The 21421-nt window shown below is 59.1% G+C and overlaps 1 protein-coding gene across 4 annotated transcripts in view; it reads right to left on the reverse strand.

Moving 5' to 3' along the window:
* EPB41L1 (erythrocyte membrane protein band 4.1 like 1) overlaps positions 1–21421 on the reverse strand; it is a 168963-nt gene that overhangs the window by 77181 nt on the left and 70361 nt on the right. Inside the window, exon 1 of one of the 4 annotated variants that reach the window (XM_089769638.1) lies at positions 16513–17772. The exons of the other annotated variants lie outside the window; for them this stretch is intronic. The gene's annotated coding sequence lies outside the window, so the exon portion shown is untranslated. Of the gene's footprint in view, positions 1–16512; positions 17773–21421 lie in introns of those variants that run through there. 4 annotated transcript variants of the gene reach the window in all.

The following is a 21421-nucleotide window of genomic DNA, read 5'->3' on the forward strand; positions in this document are numbered from 1 at the left end:
GACATGGACCATTTTCTGGCTGGAGCAAAGCTGAGCAGCTGGGTTTCACCCCTCCCCATGCAGCAAGTACACAGACAGTTGAGACACAGACACCCCCCTCCCATAACAGCCCTCCCTGAGCTGGAGAGACAGGTGCTTTTTAGTAAAACCTTTACCCTGCTCCCATCCAGGTGCTGCCCCGCCCAAGGGTTTCTCACTGCTCCAAGGCCTGTCTTAGCTTTCCTCCCTAAAATCTCCCCATGCGTCCACATCAAACGCTGACAGGCATGAGAACCGTCTGGCCTCTCGGGGTACGTCTGCCCTGCAGTGTGTGAAGCCAGCAGGCCCTGGCCGGCAGCAGGTGGGACCGAACGAGCTAAAGCCATGAGCCTCATGACAGGCATAGCCATGGGTGGGCCTGAGTGGGCCATGCTGCCCGCTTTGCAGGTAGGCTCACACCCCATGCTCTGGACTTGCTTGCTGTGCCCTGGGGCTCCAGCCGGGGAGCAGGGTTGGGCTCACTCCCCCATCCCCCATTCTTGCCCCACCCAAGTGGGCCCTGCTGGCTATGCCACTGGCGCATGAGCTAAAAGCCACATGGCTCTTAGCTAAAGCTGCAGCGCAGACGTCACTCGCCCTTCTCAGTGGCTTCAGGGCTTCTGCATTGCAACCAAAACCCCAGGGCTGGCCTGTAGCAGCTGGCTCGGGCCGCAGGGCTGTAACATTGCAGTGCAGCGGGAGTCTGTGTGCTGGGGCCTTGCAAAGCTATGTCTAGACCATGGAGTTTTTCAAAAAACTCCGCCACGCACAGGGAATGCGGCTGCTCTGCCGAGATTTATTTTGGAACAGCGGACGCGCTCTCGGAAGCCCTGTATTCCTCATTTTCTGAGGAAGAGGGCTCTTCCAAAAGAGGACGTTTTTCCAAAATTTGGCTCCTTGTAGACAGCCCAAATTTAAGAAAAGCCTCCTCCAAAAAAAAAAAAATCGGAAAAAAATACACAAATTGCGGAGCACAAGTTGCGTACCTTTTACTGGAAAAAAGCATCAGTCTAAACGTAGCCCAAGCGGGGAGGACCTCTGGCAGGGGTTAGCAATGCCCCGGTCCAGCACAAGTCGAATGTCTGCACTGCAACTGAACAGCCCAAGCCCAAGCCCAAGTCGCCTCCGTGGGCCAATCCAGGGTGTGTAACTGCAGTGTAGTACAGCCTTGAAAATGGGGGCCGTTTGCTGTCCACGCAAGCCAGTTCGGGTTAGTTTTAGGGGGGTTCTTTTGAAAACAAAGATTTAGGTCTATTTCATTCTGTCCCTTGGCCTTATCTCTGGAGCAATACAAACCACACTACGGCTGTGTCTAGACTGGCACGATTTTCCGCAAATGCTTTTAATGGAAAAGTTTTCCGTTAAAAGCATTTTCGGAACAGAGCATCTAGATTGGCACGGACGCTTTTCCGCAAAAGCACTTTTTACGGAAAAGCGTCCGTGGCCATTCTAGACGTGCTTTTCCGCAAAAAAGCCCCAGTCGCCATTTTCGCAATCGGGGATTTTTTGTGGAAAACAAATCTGAGCTGTCTACACTGGCCCTTTTGCACAAAAGTTTTGCGCAAAAGGGACTTTTGCCCGAACGGGAGCAGCATAGTATTTCCGCAAAAAGCACTGATTTCATACAGTAGGAAGTCAGTGCTTTTGCAGAAATTCAAGCGGCCAGTGTAGACAGCTGGCAAGTTTTTCTGGAAAAGCGGCTGATTTTCCGGAAAAACTGGCCAGACTAGACACAGCCTGGCCAGAGGTTGAACCTCTCTAGCCTGGCACTCTCTGACCCGGCAACATCCATGGCTCAGCATGATTTCAGTCAGCAGGATGTCCACTTACCATGGCTGTGGCCGAGTTTCCCATGGACCCATGAAGTTAGTTTACAGCCCCCAGTCCTGGCTCTCAGTGTTCTGTGCTGTTATTTAGCTCTGATTTACCCCTTCTTCTAGGAGGCCAGTAAGCAGTGGCAGTGTTGATAAGGCTGCTAGACAATATTGATCTCCTATGGGTTGGCAAATTCTCTGGTTTGGCACCGGTCAGGTCCCCAAGGGTGCTGTACGAGAGAGATTCAACCTGTTCCTAAACGCCTTATGCCCTTTCCGCTATTGCAGTTCTGTAACATAGGCAGCACACAGAGGGCATAGGCAACCTTTGGAATACGATCCTTTCCCATGAAAAGTTTCTATTTCAGCAAATCTGCGCTTTTCAAACAATTCCTGACCAGCTGGAGTCCGAAGGGTTAACTTGGACGTGTGTCTGAAACCGGCGTAAGTAACTTGCAGCTTCCCCACGCCTGCGTCATGCAGACACCCCAACCAAATGCTATAAAGCTTTTAGCTCACGCACCACCAGTGAGGGACAACCCAGGCTAGTGAGTGGGCCTCCCCCTCACAAGACTGCCCTTACCCAGACGGTGTCCCGGGACAGGGCGGCTTTGCTAACTGCGCTGGTGTACCTAGAACTGGCGGGGTGCCGACTGACTCGCAGCAGCACTTTGACTGGCTCTCCGGGCCAGTCACAGGACTCTAGAACAGGAAGGGCCCTCGAGAGGACATCGCCTCCAGTCCCCTGCCCTCGCGGCAGGACCTGTGTTTGACCTCACGCACCCTCGCATTATGCGCGCCTCACTTTAGAAACACTGGAGGAAGAAAGCCACAGACAGAAACCAGGGGAATCTGGCAACCCTGCTCATGGGCAGACTGTCTCGCAGGCCACACCAAGAACCCTGATGGGCTGCATGTGGCCCTCAGGCTGCCCACCACTGCACTACACCGACCTGACCCCTCTAGTGTCCATAGCACAGCGCCCGCACTGCACAGATCATCTGCAGGGAGAGCCGCGGATTGGGGCTGCCCATTACCAGCCTATGGCAAGCACCTCCACGGCATTCCCTACTGCCCTCCTCCCCCTGCTGAGTCAGGAGAAGGTGTAACCGCCTCTGGTGTTCCTACCTCATGCCCTGTAATGACCCCTGGAGCTAGAGAGCCGCCCAGCACTCCCCTTGTGCACCTTACTCGACACACAGCCACACCCTCCCATGCTCTGCGTGCTGCGGATTCGAACTCCACGCCGACAGCTGACTCGGGAGTTTCTTTCCAGCCACCGGAATTCCTGAAGCGAGAGCTGGAGCAGAGTGAGCGCCCAGTCTGCTCTCCCGGCTGTGAGCACAGTTGCGTGTTCTCTGCCCCAAAAGGAACGAAGTTCCTTCAGAGGCCAGGGCTGCCACAGAGAGGATCTTCACAGGGCACAAAAGCCTGCCAAGAGAGAGACTCACCAGGGCTAGCATGTCAGAGCCTTGAAATGGCAGCCATCACAGCTTATTCCTGCAACGTAAACTCTGAGCCCTCCTCTGCCAGCATTGCTCTCTCTCCTCTTCTCCCCCGCCACGCCGCCCAGACCTGCCTTCTCTCCAGGCACCTCGCAGCTTCCCTCACCCTGCAAAGCACCAAAGCCGGCTGGGTTGCCTGTTGAGTTTCTTTCTATCAAAGGCGGGGCCAGACAAGCTGTGAGACAAAGCAGCTATCCAGGGAGTTGGTTTACAGATCCCCCAAACCTGGCACCATCTGGCTCCATGCCCAGCCTCTCCCAGGAGTCACTGGAGAAACACTCGTCCAATGTAAAATTCTCTCTCCTGCCACCTCCATCCCTGTGGCTCCTGCCTCCCAGAATCCCACTTGCCACCTGCTCCCAGCCTCGCCCCCATCCGAGACTAGAGCAGCTGAAAATCGATGAGACAGTGAGGGGTGGCAGAGCTAGTTGTGGCCTGTACCTTGCTGGCTGGACACCCGTCCACTGGCAATGAGGCTGCACAGAGCAGGACTGCCCCCCAGCCAGCACACAACCAGCCACGGTGCCCAGAGCCAGGCTGCCCGCAGTGCCCCAGCATGGGAAGCTGGAGTGGAAGGAAGCAGAATGTTCATCTCCCTGCGCGGGGAGAAATCGCCTCTCTGCTCCACACGATGCCTCTGAGCCACCCTCCTTCCTCCCCCACGTGCCAGGAGGCTGGAGAGGAGACAGCCCCTCCCTTCTGCCTGCCAACGCCATGTCCCTCCCTTTCCGCGCTACCCAGCCTGTGCCCCCGGCGCTGTGCCCAGCCTCCTCGGTGGGCTGCAAACTCTGCGCTGCCTCCCCCCTCCGGGTGTCTGGGTTTTGGCAGCGCCCTTCGCTCCAGGCTCAGCCGTACACCACAAGCGTGTGCGACGGAGATGCCGACGGCTGGCAGAATGCGCCAAGCAGCGACCCCGGCTTGGGCACAGCCGCGCCGCGCAGCTCAGCGTGCTCCGGCGGCCGGTGCGGTCACAGTGAACCGGGAGGCTGAACCTGCACAGCAAGCATCCTTCTCGTCTGTATTCCAGCTGCAAGGCATAGCCCGCACTGCAATCACGGTGCTAGGGCGCTGGCTCCCGTGGCTACAGAGACAACGCCAGCCCCACTGAGCTAGCAGCTAAATAGATAAGAGGGAAGGGAGGGAGAGCAGAGAAGGGACTCAACTTACCGCAGCTCATCCCGCAAATCCGGGAACAGAACCCAGCTTTCCTGCCTCTCCAGCTTGGCCCTGCCCACAGGACCACGCCACCGCTCAGAGGAGGTGGCACCCTCCGTGCCATGCATGAGGCTGGACAGAGCCTGGCTTACAACACCCTCGTGGGTACAGTAAAGGGAGGCAACAAAACCCACCCCAGATCCAAGCACTTACCACCGTTAGGATTAGGGCTGAGTTTGGGGCCAGGCAGTTTCCTGGGTCCCTTCCTAAGACACCACATGGCTGGGCAGCGGCACCCTCTGCTCCACTGCCCTGCAAAGCCTTTCTAGCATCAGGCGGCAGGTGGCAGGGACGGGGCGGGGCGAGGGCATTCAGCAGGAGGGCGTCTCCAGCTGGGCTGTATTGACACACTTGTCCTGAGCTGTGGGTGTAGGGCAGACACCCCTGCCTTGCAGACAGCTGAGTGAGGCTCTTGTAGGGTTTGGCAACACGCTGCCCGGGGTGCCGAGTGACACATCACCCCGCCAAGGCCGTTCTGCGCTCTAGATACTGCGTGGCCGGATGGGAGCGCAGGGCAGCACACTCGGCCAGGGAGGTCGGTCGGTGCGAACACGGCAGGGCGTAGCTGTAAGTACACGCCCAGTGGCAGTGCAAATCACTCGCGGGGTCGGTCGCATGGCCCCTCTGCACCCGGCCGTCTGTTTCTGGCCATTCCTGCTGCTGGCTTAGAAGTGCCTGGCTCACTCCCAGGGGCACAGCCAATGGCGGCGACCAGCACTCTCCTGCCTCCTGCTGCACATGACACACATGCCATCGAGGTGCGGGGGCAGGGGAAGTGCCCTCGCTGGGGCTCTCCTTATCTGTATCGCCGAGCCCAGCTTGAAAGCTGCGCTGCCGTCCCAAGGGCACCGTGGCCCTGGCAGGTGGCCAGGGTGCGTGTGCAGAGGCCGTTACTCCATGGCCGGGGTGATCGGTGCTAACACAGCTCCAGCCGAGCAAGCTGGGTTCCAGTCCTGCCGGGGAGTGCTCAGCAGGCATCTGAGCTGATTGTGGAGGGCAGAGTCTTTGCTGTTGGGGATGCATGAGCCGCAGGGACCCTGCTTGGCCCCAGAGCCCAGGGTTGCTGCACAGGGCCGGCTTGTGAAAGGGTCGGATGGGGGCTCCCTGGGAGAGGACACAGACGGAAGCCAGGCTGCCATTTCACAGAGCAGGCCCTGACTGGCCTAAGCTTATCCACAGAGCCCCCCTTCCTGCTCCCTCCCTACAAACCATCCTGCTACTCCAGCTAGACCTCCCTCCCTCCCTGTGCCCCCAGCTCTCTCTGCCCAGCTCCCTGCACGGCCCCTTGGACCCCCTTTGGCCACCCAGCCCGATGGCAAGGAGCCCAGCTCAGGTTTGGCCTCTCAAAGCAACCGTGCTGATACTGCCACGTGCAGCCATAGCAGCAGCGACAGGATGCGCCACGGCACGGAGAGCGGGAATCTTCAGAAACGCAAGCGCGCGCGGTGCTGTTCCCCCAGGGGAGGAGCTGCAGCCCCTTCCCTGCAAGGCCCTGACCGAAAGTGTCTGTCTCTGGGGTGGGCCTTCCCGGGACCCCTCTGGGACCCTCGCCCTTGAGCGAAGATGGAGCCCCCAGGGGTTGGAGTGACAGGTAGACCCTCCCTCCTTCTCCCGCTCATGCCCTGCCCTGGCAGTTACCCCAACGCTCTCCTGCCCTTTTTGGCCTCTGCCATCTCTTTTCCGTCTCAGATTTTTTCTTTCCTGGATGGTTTGGAGTCCTGGTTCCCGTCTGGTTTGCGGGTTCCTCTCCCCCCGCCATGGGCATGGGACTGCAATGCAGACAGGCCAGAGCCTGGCTCACGTAGCTTCCTCCAGCCTCAGGCCCTTCTCCTCTGCCAGGCCCCCTCCCACTCGGCTCTGCCTCACCCCGGCAGGGTACAGAGCACACCTTGCTGGAGGTGTCTGCCCCAGCTAAGGCTCCTCTGGCAGCACCATCTAGGCTGAACCAGCCCATGGAGGTCCTGCCGCCCCCCCATCAGGGCCTACAGACTGGGGGTGGGGCACAATGCAGAGTCAACTCTGGGGGTTGACTCAGACTTCACGCAGTCCCCCGCACACAGACCAATCAGGGTCTGTGGGCGGGGAAGCACAGACGTGTCCTGGCCCCGCCCCATCTGCCTTAGGCCCCGCCCTTTCTGGGGCAGCCTGGGGCCACTTCAGAAATTTTTGAAAATGTTCCAAAAATTATTGCCCACCCCTGATCTAGGCACATGTCTAGCTTGGCCAAATGCTAATCTGAGGCCAGTCAGCTTGGCTCAGGGCACCAACCTGGGACCTGTGAGAGCAGGGAGAAGGCGGAAGCCACTTGCTACAGCCGGGATCCGGCCCCAGGGGTGTGTCTGGGAGCTCTCAGCATGGAGCTGGCAGAGACAGAGTGGCACAGGTAACCACACTCCTTCTCTAGCCATCTTGAAGCCTCCTGTACCTCCCTTCCACTAGATCCACACAGCTCCCCCTCCCGGCATGTGTACAGGGACCCCAACTGCAGTGCCACTCTCCTGTCCAGGCAGGGGCCTGGTGCCCGGAGGCTGCGCTGATGGGTGCACACTGTCCAGTCTGCCATAAGGCAGAACTCCAGGAGGGTGTTGTTGTGAGCCAGTCAAAGTGGAGTGTGGAGGAGCCAGACTGATCACAACCCCTGTCTCTCCTCGCTTCCTCCCACGGTCTGTCCTGCAGAGGAAAAAATCCCTTTCCCCCAGATGACTGAATCCTGACCCTGCTTTACTGGCCATGCCCCAAAGAGCTGTGCCCACAGAGCAGGGAGGGCGTGGCTGGAGGTGGGGGATACCAGTGGGGCCCAGCTCTGCTCTCAGTTACATCACTGTCTGGGGGCCAAGGCGGCTAACCAGTTGAATATGAGCTCCCAGCATGACGCTCTGGGCAAAAGGGCTGCAGCATCCTGGGCTGCATAAGCCGGGGGCTCTCGAGTAGAGGCAGAGGGTTATGTGGCGCCTGGATCCTGCGTCCCGTCCTGGTGCCCATCTGTCAAGAAGGACGTTGACTACCTGGAGGGGGCTCAGAGAGGAGCCAGGAGAATGACAGACGGGCTGGAAAACCCGCCGGCTGGGGCAGCCTCAAGCAGCCCAATCTAGTTTCACAAAGAGAAGGTTAAACGTCTGCAGTTGCCTACCTGGGGGCGCGTTTGGTAACCGGCTCTGCAGTCTAGCAGGAGCAGCGCAGCACGGTCTGGTGGACGACACTGAGGCTGGCCAATTCGGACCGGAGAGGAGACGGGCGTCTTCCGGGGGAGTCACTAACAACGGCACACGTTGCCAAGGGTCGTGGGGATTCTCCAGCACTGAAAATATTTGTCGGGACTGGCGGCTTCGCCTCAAGCTCTGCGGCAGGAATGGCGGTCTCCGGCCTGTGCTGTGGGGGGGGGCAGACCACCCAACCACAGGGGTCCCTTCTGGCCTAGGAATCTCTCAGACCTGGAGTAACGAGGGACTCCTACCCCGCCAGGGGCACCTCCAGCAGCTGTAGCACATCCAGACCCACCGCCTGTCCCTGCTCCAGCCCCTGTGCCCAGCTCCGGGAGGGCCCGACTCTCCACTGCACGGCTTCACCCTGAGCTAGAGATGGGCCCCAGGTCATCCCGGAGAGGCTGCTGAGCTCAGCACCTGCCCAGATCCTTGTGCTGCTAGTTCAGCCCTCGCACGACTGAGTAGCCCTGAGGCTGCCTCGTCTTGCCCGCCAGGTACGGTGCTGTGGGAATGCCCCAGCATGCCCGGAACAGAGAGATGGCACAAGGCACAGACTGTGATGTGGAAGGGCTCAGTTAAAGGCACAAGCATCAGATTAGGCTCCTGCTCAAGCAGCTACGCTGAGGGGCAGGTGGGGTTGGGGCTGATAAAGTGTGAGCAGCTGGCCGGATGTGTGAGGTGCACAGCTCACTCGGAGGGCCCCAAACCCTGCCGGCTTGGCCAGGCCCTGAGGCGGCTGCTGTGAAGAGCAGCACTTTCACAGAATCCTAGAGCACTAGGACGGGGAGGGACCTCGAGAGATCATTGAGTCCAGTCCCCTGCCCTTGTGGCAGGACCCAGTGCTGTCTAGACCATCCCACAACTCTTACTCAGCGTGTCCCAGCACCTGTGCTACCAGGTGGGGCTGCCGCCAAGCCTTCAGGAGCAGGGGCCCCAACTCCCATTGGCTTTTCAGGGAGCTGGGTGCTCAGCTGCTCCTTTTGCCTTGGCAAGTCTGCTCCAGCGGAGGCTGCACTGCAGAGGTGCCAGGTGCACGGGGAGAGAGGTGGAAGGAAGCCTCCCTCCCTCGGTGCAAAGGCCATGGTCACACCATGAACAGCACAACGCCACCCTGGCAGCCTGCGTCCTCACCCCCCCCCCCCCCCCGCCCACACACCTTCGAGTCAGGAGCTGTCTGAGAAACATGCATTGGGCACAGCAGCCCCCCCCCCCCCCCCACAGGTCACCCTGGGCCAGCCCCGGGGAACCCTCGCAGCCTCCGTCTCAGGAGTGGGGCTGGAAAGGGACCTCCATGACTTCCCCGCCTCCAGTGGTACCTCAGGGACATGAGGAGACAGGCCAGACACCTAGAGCAGGAAAGGTGGCACCAGGGCAGTGGGGAGGGCCAGGGAGCACTTGCTGGGCCATTAAGAATCACAGAATCCTACAGCTGGAAGAGACCTCAGGCGGGTCATCAGGTCCAGCCCCCTGCCCAAGGCAGGACCAATCCCTGTGCTGGCAGAGGGACCCAAACCCATCATAGGCCCCTACTGTGCAGAGCCACTTCCAGCTGGGCCCGGCAGGTGCGTGCGGGCTAGCCACTGACTGCCAAGACAGCAAGCCGTGGCAAGCACTGTCTGAGACCCACGCTGGCACAGCCCCATGCCAGGCCCAGCAACAAGGGCTGCATTCAGGCCCTCGCATGCTGCTGGCTGCCAGCCCCGGGCGGCCAGCGGTCCTGCGGCAGGCGCTCAAGGACTCACTGTCCCGTCTCCTCCCATGGCTCCTGTGCTGAATGAGGATGACGAGAGCACAAAGAGCCTGCTGCAGACCCAGCCACCTGCTGGGCCTTGGCCCCTCACTAAACAAAGGCCAAAAGGGCCGGCGAAGGAGTCTGCCAGCGCAGCACAGGCCCAGCTCATAGCAAGCACCCAGGGCCAGTCAGATCCCAGGTCCCTCCCTGTCAGCCCAGTGCAGGAACCACCCTCGGCTCTGTGCGTAGAGCCCCTGACACAGCGAGGCCCGTCCGCGAGTGGGCTCCTGGATACTCCCCCAGCCAGGCAGGAGCAATCAGACTGACTCGTGGCTTTGCATCGGGCGAGGTGGCTCCCTGGAAGGTGATGATTCTCTGTCTGAAACTACCTGAAGGAGCTGCCCCTTTCTCTCCAGCCGTCATTGGCTACTGCAAGTTGGCACCTCCCCACCCGTCCCACAGCCCATGCAGTGAGATCCCCAGACCAGCTGTAATTCAGTGTGTGTGAATTTGCCAGACAGGCCCAGGAGCAAGGGCAGGTTCACTGGGCCTGAGGATAGGGGTGCTGGCGCCACATTGGGGTTACAGACCGGCTCTGTGCACTGCCTTACCACACCACAGACCCCCCCACACACACCTGCACCTTTGGAATGACCTCCCCACTCACGGCTCATGTCCCTGGACTGGCTCTCCAGGCACTGGGGATGAGAGATCCAGGCTTCTCCTCTTGGCCATTCCCGCCCCTGCCACTTCTGGCTCCTCCAGGGCATTCTGCCTGCAGCCGGATCCAGCCCAGCAGCACGCACAGCGCACTGTCTTCCCCCAGCACTGTCTGTGGAGCTGGGAGCCCTAAGGGTCACTTGCCTTCCCAAAAGCGCTCGGACCGCTCCGTGCCGGTTTGCACCTTCCTTCCCCAACTCAGCCCCCCTCTGCTTCCCTGCCATCTTCCCAGTTAGCCCCTTACACCACATGCCAGCAGCCATTCGGCCTAGGAACCCTGGATGTGCATCTAGCCCCAGGTCTCCCCCACCCCATCATTGCCTAGGGAGCTCAGGCCCCTTGATCGTAGTAGTCAGGGCCCTGATCGGCGGGAAGAGGGCTCTTTAAATCGCAGCCGAAGCTCCTGGCAGCGTGGGCTGGGCAGTGCCAAAGGGCTGGCTGGGGGTGGGAACTAGCCCCCAGCCCCGTCCCTTCTGCCGGGACCCCATCCCTGCTGGGAGCCCGGAGCCGGGGCTCCCCCGCCTTGCCCAGACACCCAGCAATTCTGTCGGCAGCCCTTGCAGCTCCCTGGGTAGCACCGCTATATTTTGGCTCAGTCCAGCTCACCTCTAACGGCCAGGAATGGGGGAAATCCTTCATGCCCTGACGGAGGAATGATGGAGGGGAACCAAGCGCATCCACGGTGGGTTATTTCTGCTCCAGCTAGTGCGCCGAATTCCTGGGGAAAGCGTAAAGAACTAACGAACGTGGCACGGCCAGCGCTGGGCACTGTGAAAGTGTGAGTCAGGGCCCCGGGTCAGGCAGCTCCATAACAATCATAAGGTTGTTTAAAATAATAACCTGGGTTTGTTCATTATCTTCTGGAGCCGAGTGTTTCGGATGCCCCGGACTTTGTTCTCCAGTGTGTCTCTGCAGCCATGACGGCTTCTTTTACATTGAAAGCTGAGGTTTCACGTGACTCCAGGAGCTGGGGCTTTAAGACCACTTTGTGCTAAAATCATGAGTGTTGGCCACACTTTGACTAGCGTGGGCGGGACCCGGAGTATGTGGGAGCCTGCAGGGGGCCAGCTGGCTCCGTGAGGCGTTCACTCTGCGAAGATCACACCCAGCTGTTTGGTGGGGGCACTGGCTGGTTCAGCTGTCAGTCCCGTGTCTGTGGATCAGCAGTTTGCACTGTGCACCAGGACACAGCCATTGCCAGTGTTTCCACAGGGCACTGACATCACTGACGCCCTGCGAACCTGCAGAAATCCCCAGGCCACGTTTGCAGATTGCAAATCGGACGCACTTACAAATTTTGTAGCCACACGGGGTCTGGTTATCACTAGTAGTGAACACGAAGCCTCCTCTGACCCAACATCAAAGGTGGGGAGGTTTTTGCATCTGGGCAGGACATAGGGTGCAAGGTTTGAATTGCAGGAGGAGAAGCAGGGTTAAGGCCTGGGGCCCCTGTGTATACCTAGGGGCAGGGACCGCCACCGACTCTACAACTTGGGAACACGCTGGGCCATTTGCCAGCGCTGTGTGTGAGTCTCGAGACAAACCCAGCCGCAGAGTGAAACAGCTGGGCCAGATCCTCCACCAGGGACAGATGGCTCAATTACAGTTCAGTGGAAGCGAGTGGAGCTATCCCATTCACACACACCTGGGAGCTGACTCCGTATTACTGCCAAACAGCAACATCAGAAGAACAGGAAAGTTGCGAAGTGAAGAACTCCAAAGTTCGGAGATGCCAGTGAAAGTTGCTTGTGCAGCCTTGATGTGGCCCCATTGCCCATGCATTATGATCCAGCCGTTAATTACATGCCCACAAACAGGAAGACAATGTGGCCTAAAGGGACAGAGCTCTGCACAGAGACCTTACTCCTATTCTTGACTTGAGTTTTGGGTGACTTTGGAGGAGCTATGTTGCCTCGCTGTGCCTCAGTTTCCCCATGTATAAAACAGGAGTGATGATACTTGGCTCCATTGCAGCACAATCTGAGATCTGCTCACAGCACAGACGAGCTAGGTATTAACCCTTGTGCCAGGGACTCCTGCCTCAAATCCATACAGACACCGCGTAACCACTAGGACTGGTAGCAGTTACAAGGTTACATTTTTAAATGGCCTTTTACAGCCCCACTGGGAGGGACCTGGAGAAGACGCCTAAAATCTTGGGGCTCTTTCCAAGGCTCTAAAGGGGAGTGTTCTCCTCCTGTCACAAATGAGTCGGTCTCTGCCCCTCCCCCATGCCCAGCTCCTTGCCCCCATCCCAAACTCCCCACAGGCTCCTTACCCAGCTGGTTTGAGTCCTTCCCTAGCTCCCACCTTGACTTCCCTCCCTCCCCACCACGGCCCCTAGCTGCCACCCTGACTTCCCTCCCTACCTACTCCTAACCCCTAGCTCCCACCCTGACTTCCCTCCCTCCCCACCCCTGGCCCAGCCTGCTCTCTGCAGGCTCCTGGCCCTACTCTGTTGCCTCACTCAGGTCCTGCTCTTGTCCCCTGTGCATCTGAGTCAGGCTGCATCTTACTTCATGCTACCTCAGTGCGTCTGGGGACAAGGCTCCTCACGCTCAGTCCCTGCCTTTGCACCCACGCTTCCCCAGACAGTCGCGTCTCTGACAAGTTTGAAGTGTCTCTCCATTCCCCTTTCCTCTCCTCTTCCTCTCAGCCAGTTTCCTCTCTGCTCCAGCCGTTCTATTTTTACTTTCCTAGCTCTCTCCCTCTCTCTCATCTGGGTTATTTTTGAAACCGTCTCTCTCTCCACTGTGCTAAATTTCTTCCTTCACTGCTTAGCCCCCCTGCCCCACAGCCTGATCCAACCTCCGTCTAGCCCAGGGGTGGGCAGTAAGATGCAGCAGTTCAGCAGCCGCCTCTGTATTCACCTGCACCTCTGCACGCACAGTGCTTGCAGCTCCCATCGGCCATGGATCGCAGTTCCTGGCCAATGGGAGCTGCAGGAAGTGGTGTCCTGGTCCGCGCCACTTCCCGCAGCTCCCATTAGCCTGGGATGGTGATCCACAGCCAGTGGGGGCTGCGAGCGCCCGTCCCTGCGGAGGTGGGTAAATACAGCGGTGGACCATCGGGGCTAACCCTGGCAAACCAGCTCTGGCCCGCAGGCTGGTATTTGCCTGCCGCTGTTCTAGCCTCTCGCCGTCTCTATCTGCCTTTTCTCCAGCCACCTTCCTTCCCTCCATTCTCTCCTCTAACGTAGCCTGCCCATCTCGGACCTGGGGCAGCCGAGCGCTGTGGACAGCCAGTCATGGGCAGGGCTGTGCTCTCCACTCCTCTGGTGTTACACCAGGAAGGGTGGGAGGGAGCGTCTGTGAGTTCCTCCCTCGTCTCTTTTGGCCCTCAAGTGTTCTCCCCTCCGGCTCTCTCTCCCAGTCCCCCTGGATTCCCTCTCCCAGGCATCGGCTCTTCCTGCTAGAGGTCTGAGCACAGGCCTTTCCTAGACACAGGATTTGGGGATTCCCTTCCTCACCGCACGTCTCCCGGGCTGTGTGCTCTGCCCATTCCTAGTGCATGGTCCTGAGCAGCCCCCTGACAATAACAAACCTGAGCCCCTTCTCCTGGCCATCCCTCAGAGCCGCCTGCCGGCTGCCAAACTGCAGCTGCCATCGAGCAAAGCTCCGCTGCTGTGCCTGCGCAGGGCGCCTGTCGACACTGGGTACACCCAAGGCACGGTGCATCTACCAGGTGCTGGCACCCCCAGCACTTGCCAGCCAGTGCCCCGGCAGGGACTACGCGGCCCCCAGGCTGCCGAGGGACAGGCTCAGTGCGGGGCCCAGCCGCGAAAGGCGTTAGACCTTCGGAATGCCTCGGGCCTGTTCTGCACTGAAGATTTAGATCCACCCTGCGCCATTGCTTCAGGATGCGACGAGAGTCCCGTCCCCGCATGCCGCAGTGAAACCGCCTTAGGCCCAGGTGTAGACACAGCTAGGCTGACAGAAGGATTCTTCCACTAACGCAGCGACTGCTGCTCGGGGAGGGGGAATTGCCTACGGCAAGAGAAACGCCCCTTCCATCAGCACAGCAAGTGTATACACAGGGGCCTCAAACTCACGGCCTGTGGCCCAAGCAGTTCCACAATCCAGCCTGCACATGGCTGCTGGCGCGTGAGTCCTGCAGCCCTGGGAGGGAGGGAGTGTGTCCGTATCCTTCCCCTAGTCCAGCCGCTGCTCTGCTCCCACCCCGCCTCTTCCCAGCCCTGCCCTGCCTCTCCCCCCATCGCAACCCTTCCTTCAAGCTGTAGGGACTTGGTCCGGGAATAACCGGGGGGCCTGGTAGGGAGCAGCAGCCGGGGTCGGGCCCCTCTGCTGGCGGGAGCTGGGGGAAGCAGAGCGATGCAGACGCCTCTGCCCCACTCCCATCTCCCAGGCCAGCCCGGTGCTTCACTTGGCCACGGCAACAGAAGTGGAGCGCCCCAGCCCAGAGCGGGCTGGCTTAGGGGACAGCAGCAGAGCGTCCCCGAGGTTCCTGCCACCATGGTGAGTATGGGGGGGCTCCAGGGCCTGCGGCTGGTCCCAGCCCGCCCAGGGCTCTGCAGGCTAACGTGAGTATGGGGGACTGTCCTGCCTATAGGATGGTTGGGGCAGCCACTGCAGGACCCCCCAAAGTGCAGGGCCCAGAGCGGCCGCACCGCACTGGCCTATGGACGGGGCGGCTCTGGGCCACAGGGACGTGTGGGCAGCAGAGCAGAGTTAGCCGCCGGAAGCCGCTCTAGCCCCACTGCGCTAATGGTGCCAGCGGTGGGAGCTCCCTGGGGAAGGGGGTGTTAAATCACCCAGCAGCCGCAGGCAAGGCTGGGAACACGCAAACACACATACCCCCCCGAGCCCTGCCAGAGGGGGATGCCACTAGCCCACTAGGAGGATGTGAGGATTAGCCCTGGCCCTACAGTAAATTGAGTTTGAGACCCTGGGTCCACCCTGCAGCAGCCCAGCTGCAGAAACCCCGGCTAGGTTCCCGCAGCGGAAGGCTGGCCCTTTAAGAAGCAAGAGGGAGTCTGCCAGGCTGCTGCCCCAGGCCCTTGCAGCAGAGACCGTCCCAGCGGGTCCACAGCTGGCGGCTGTGCTCAGGGCTCAGCCGAGCCGGGGAGAGGAGGGCCAGGCAGCTTCATGTGTCTCCCGCAGCCGCCCCACGAGCTCACACCAGCCTGCCCGGCTGGTAGCCCAGGATGGCCCAGCCCAGGGCCTGGCTGGGGTGCCAAAGGGAGCCCCTCCCCACGGCAGGCAGTCCCAAGGAACGCCGAGAACGCTTCTTGCTCGTCCAGCCAAAGGACCGGAGCCAAGGTGCTGAGGAGGGGCCAAGCCCTGCACCCCTGGCGGGCCCCTGGAGTAGCCAGTGCTGAGCTCCCAGCACAGATCGCACAGCTCTGAGTTGCACAAATCCCAAGCTGGAGACCAACCCGCCCTGAGCCTTCCCCGCACAAGCAGCCCGAGCGCTGCTGTGCCCTGCGCGGCCATCGGCTCTGCAGCGGGTCCCACAGCAACACAAAGCCACCAACGTGCTCCCAGCTCCGGGACAGGGACTAGCTCCTGCCAGGGGCCAGCAGCAGCCTGGGAATGAAACCAGCCTGAAAGCAGAACTCCAGGGGAAAATGTCTCTGCTCCCTCTGCAGCGGAGGCTCCGGGACCTGCATTGCGCTCAAGGCCATGACGGGATCTGGCCTCGTTTGGGCAGCCCCTGGCCACCCCCGGCCCCGCGTGCCTGTCGGTCAGGCAGCCCCTGGCCACCCCCGGCCCCGCGTGCCTGTCGGTCGGGCAGCCCCTGGCCACCCCTGGCCCCGCGTGCCTGTCGGTCAGGCAGCCCCTGGCCACCCCCGGCCCCGCGTGCCTGTCGGTCGGGCAGCCCCTGGCCGCCCCCGGCCCCGCGTGCCTGTCGGTCGGGCAGCCCCTGGCCGCCCCCGGCCCCGCGTGCCTGTCGGTCGGGCAGCCCCTGGCCGCCCCCGGCCCCGCGTGCCTGTCGGTCGGGCAGCCCCTGGCCGCCCCCGGCCCCGCGTGCCTGTCGGTCGGGCAGCCCCTGGCCGCCCCCGGCCCCGCGTGCCTGTCGGTCGGGCAGCCCCTGGCCGCCCCCGGCCCCGCGTGCCTGTCGGTCGGGCAGCCCCTGGCCGCCCCCGGCCCCGCGTGCCTGTCGGTCGGGCAGCCCCTGGTCACCCCCGGCCCCGCGTGCCTGTCGGTCGGTCGGCTCCGGGGCAGGCAGAGCTGGGACTGTCACAATGCGGAGAGCAGCCGGCTGGCGAGTTCGTGCTGCCTAGAAGCCCAGCATTTGCCTTTCCTCTCTCTCCCCCTCGCTCCTGCATGCGGGGCAGCTCCTACCTTGGCAAGCACGGTCCGTCCCCATGCCTGCAGCGAGGCTCCTCTCCTCTCCCGGACGGGGCTGCGCGTACACCACAGCGCTTGCTGCGGAGCAGCCTCTTCTCCAACTTTCACACCCCCGCGCAGTGATTGATGCCTACTGCAGTCGCAGCAGACCTCGCCGCACAGAGCAGGAACGGGCTCTCTTCCCACACTGCCAGGCCAGCTGCCTCACATGAAAACCCGCCGCGTCATCTCTCCCGGGACCGCCCTCCGCAGACAGCCAGCAGGCGCGCAGCGAGCTTTGCACCCAGCCCAGGTATGCCTGCTCTGCACCACGCTGGGGATCAGCCCACGGCCCCGCTGCCTCCCTCGCCTGCAAATGTCTGACTCATTCCCGGGCAGGCTCCAGGCAAGGGGGGCGGGCTGAGCGGATCCTAGAGCATCCTCCCCACGCACGCTGGGGCTTTCGTGTGCAGCACCAGCCTGGGTGTCTGTAGCAGCCTGTTTACCCGCAAGCTTTGCGCACGTCCTACGGGATAAACAAATACCGCGCCCCTCAAAAGCCCATGTCACCCAGGCCTATCTCTGCTACCGCAGGCAACCCAGGCACCTAAATCTGCCAGACTTGCATTGAGTTGTTTGCCCCCACTCCCCTCAACGGGAGCCTCTTCCCGAGCATCACTCCTCTGAGGGTTAGAAACCTTCCCATTTCCAGGCTGAATTCCTTCAGGGCCAGTTTATCCCCCTTTGTTCTTGTGCCAGCATTGGCCTTTAGCTCCAATAGTTCATCGTGCTCTGGTGTCTACCTAAAGGATCTCCAAGCATTCTCCGTTCCGTATACAGAGGCTTGAAAGGATTCAATTTTGATCAGTAAATGTCAGTAAATGCCAATTTCACTGTACACAGAAAATGTTTCCACTGACGACAATCGAAATGTATTCGTAGGCTAAGTAAGAAAAATGTTGCTCGAGAACTTGGTCATTCATTTAAGGTTATTTACTTTGCATAGACGTATAATGTTGACAATTGGTGTTTGAACTATTATAAAGCTTAAACTTTTTGAACCTCAGCCTCTGCTTTTATAGTCTGATCCCCCCATAACTTCCCACAACTTTGAACATTCAAATAGAAAAACACTGCGAAAAAAAGCTTAAAATAAACATTGGTGTCTGTCGAAATTATAAAAAAACAAACAAACCTTGAATTCTGCCAACAGCATATACCAGAAAGGTTCTGTCTGTCTATTGATGGAAAGTGCTATGTAAGAGCTAGGTTTTATTCTTATCCTCCACTGAAATGCAGCCATCTCTGCGGTGGAACATTATGCATTATCCTTTCCTGGGGATAATAATGTAAATCATAATTAATGGGAGCTGCGTGGCTAATTCCCCAGGGGCAGCAGAAAACCTTAAGCAATAGCACTTAGTCCATACAGAACACCTTTAAATCGAGCGTCTCAGCGTGTGCTCCAAAGGTAAGAATCCTGTCCCAATTTTATAAAATGAGGTGACTGAGTGGGGTGAAGGGCCTGCTTTCCAGAGGTGCTGAGCACCCTCAATTCCTAATGAGCAGCTTTGCTAGCTGCACGCTAAGGACCAGAATCTCCTCCTTTACTCACAGAGCGTAGCGCCTTCCTCCACAAATGCTTTCCCTGGAATCAACAGGGAGTGAAGCAGTGTACGGCTGGCAGGGTTCAGCCTACGTGACTTGCCCAGTGAACCAGTGACAGGTAGGCTGAAAACCCAGGAGTCCCCTGCACTAACCCCGAGGCAGGCTTTACTCCAGAGCCCCTGCAGGTTAACATGAGCAGCAGGAGTTTTTCACGGTCCCTCAATGGCTGGCCCTTTCAGCCCTCTCCCGGAGCAAGCCTTCTCTATCCCAGAGCACACCGCCTCGAAGTAACTTCATAAATATGACAATGAGGTTATTTCCCAGTCACTCCCTAATTGCAACATAAATAACGGCCCTTGTAATACGGCAGTGCAGCAGGTTCCCAGGCAGGCGCTGGGAACACCATGAAAACAGCACAGGGCCGCCGAATGACAAGGCAGCCAAGTTACAGGGTTGGATCTGGTCCTCAGTGAACTGAGGGCAAATGTGGCATACATGTGTGGTTTCTGCAGGCGTGAAAGGGGGAGGATCGAACCTCTGGCCTTTCCCTGAAGGCTCAAAGAATGGCAAGTCAATCAGCTCAGAAAAACAGCAGAACCCTCTTCAGCCTGTTGGTCTACATACAGCATGTACCTCCTGCCGCGGGACTAACGGGCTGAGCTTGCTCCCTATGGGTATGTCTACACTACAGCGCTAATTCGAACTAACGGATCCAGACTAAAAAACTAGTTCGAATTAGCGTTTTGCTAATTCGAACTAGCATGTCCACATTAAGTGGACCCTGAACCGAGGCTAAGGCTGGCCGGAAGCAGTGCCAGCAGGGCATCAGAGGAGGGCTTAGAGCGTGGAGATGCTGTCTCAAGCTAGCCGAGGGCTGTGCTTAAAGGGTCCCAACCCCCACCCCAGACAGACAGTTCTCAGGGATTCCCCGCTTGCAAAGCAGTCCTGGCTTGGAGAGCCCTGAGTGCCCACACTGGGCACATCACAGCACTCGGCCATCAGCCCGGCTGCACTTGCCGCAGGCTGCTATCTGGGGAGAGGGGGCAATTGGGGGGCTGCAGGAGAGCTTCCTCCCCCAGAAGCCCACAGAGCCAGCCCAGTCCTCCCCATCGGGGGCTCGTGCCCCATTCCTCCCTCACCTCCTTCCACTTACCCTTCCCTAGCCCCCCTTCCTGATGTACAAAATAAAGAAAACGTGTGGTCAAAAATAGAATCTGTCTTTATTGAACAAAACTGGGGGAGACTGGGAAAAGGAGGTGGGAGAGGGGAAGAGAGAGGCTGGGAGAGGGGAGGGCAACTAAAATGATGAGGGGTTTGGAAGAGGTCCCATATGAAGAGAGGCTAAAGAGACTGGGACTTTTCAGTTTAGAAAAGAGGAGACCGAGGGGGGATAGGCTAAAGGTCTATAAAAACATGAGTGTGGTGGAGAGGGTGCATACAGAAAAGTTCTTCATTAGTTCCCATAATAGAAGGACTAGAGGACACCAAAGGAAAGGAATGGGTAGCAGGCTTCAAACTAGTAACAGAAAGTTGTTCTTCACAAAGCAAAGAGTCAACCTGTGGAACTCCTTGCTGCAGGGGGCTGTGAAGGCTACAACTAGAACAGAGTTTAAAGAGAAGTGAGATAAAGTCATGGAGGTTGGGTCCATGGAGTGGTATTAGCCAAGGGGTAGGAGTGGTGTCCCTGCCCAAAGTTTGTGGAAGGCTGGAGAGGGATGGCACGAGACAAATGGCTTGGTCACTGTCTTCGGTCCATCCCCTCCAGGGTCGCTAGGGTTGGCCGCTGTCGGCAGACAGGCTACTGGGCTAGATGGACCTTTGGTCTGACCCAGGACGGCCATTGTAAGCTCAGGGCTCAGGGTCGGGGGTCTCAGTGGACCACCTTGATTTTCATGCACACCTGCTCCTGGGTGGCCAGGCTGGCAGCTCTCCTGCCCTAGACGGCCACTTTCCTGTGCCTAGTGCGGAGGTCATGGATGAGGTCCACGATGTCCGCACTAGCCCAGGCGGGTGCCCGCCTCTTGCGGTCCCGGGCAAGCTCCCGGGAGCCGCCAGCCTGGTCCCGGGAAGAGGGGAAGGGCTGGGGGGCATCGGGTGGCTGACTCGAGCCGTGCCAGGTGCAGGGTCTGCTGGCTGGGTGCTGGCAGGATTGCACCTGGCACGGGCACCGTAGCCAGCCCGTGCCCCTTTAAGAGGTCCGGGGCCGGGAGGGGGGCATAGAGTTTCCCTGGTGTTGGCCAGAGTGGCCACCAGGGAAAGCTGGGGAGGGCTAGCCTCCCACTAGTTCGAATTAAGGGGCTACACACCCCTTAATTCGAACTAGTAAGTTTGAACTAGGCTTAGTCCTCATAGAATGAGGTTTACCTAGTTCGAACTAAGCGCTCCGCTAGTTCGAATTAAGTTCGAACTAGCGGAGCGCTAGTGTAGTGCCTATCAAAGTTAATTCGAACTAACGTTCGTTAGTTCGAATTAACTTTGTAGTGTAGACATACCCTATCAGAGCTGTTGGGCTGGAATTTCACAGGAAACATTTAATTTGATGCAAGTTTCACATCAGGGTCTTGGCTGCTCTTGGTCATCACAACAGAGACCTCACTAATCCCTGGAGTGGGACGTTAACCCCTCAACTCCAACCTTATTCCTAGTCGACAAGTGCAAGTTGCTACTCTAGAATCCTTGTGGTGTCCATCGCTTTCTGTTCTCAGCTGTTGCTCTGCACCACTAAACAGTTCCACCCTGCATGGCTACTCTGCATGGCTGGGGGGGCGGGGTCTGCGCCAGCGGCCGGGAACGGGACACGCTGCATGGCGGGGGAGGGAGAGGTTTCTGCTCTCACACGGGGACGTGTGTGTTAATAAACTGGGTGCCACATGCCCCCCAAGCGTCAGTGGAAGTGCAGGTCAGTCCTGAGGACAGACCCAAGACAGGATGGGTGCCCTGCTGGGCTGGAGGGGTCACTGCATCCCCGTCCTGACCTATGGAGCTGGTTTCAGCCTGCTGACCACTGCCCCCCAAATAGAAGTCATTCTGCACCTATACCTGAGCCCTCCCGCCATGCTTAGACCCCCAATTTCCCCCTCTCTGGCCCTGGAGTTTTGGTAGCATTTGGGGGGGGGGGCTACAATGCAGCTCTGATTGATTGCCATTGAACTCGCCGGAATTTGCACAATTTGCCAGTTGTCCCATATTCACCATAGGGCAATATGGCCAGGCTGTACATGAGGAATTTTGTCTAAAGCATCTTCGAGTTATGCACATTTATATTCATAAGCTAAACTTCATGAAGCGTGGTGGGAGGGGTTGTCACAGAAACTAA

The sequence above is a fragment of the Pelodiscus sinensis genome, chromosome 17 (genome assembly GCF_052426305.1).
Source record: "Pelodiscus sinensis isolate ZL-2025 chromosome 17, ASM5242630v1, whole genome shotgun sequence".
NCBI lineage: Eukaryota > Metazoa > Chordata > Testudines > Trionychidae > Pelodiscus > Pelodiscus sinensis.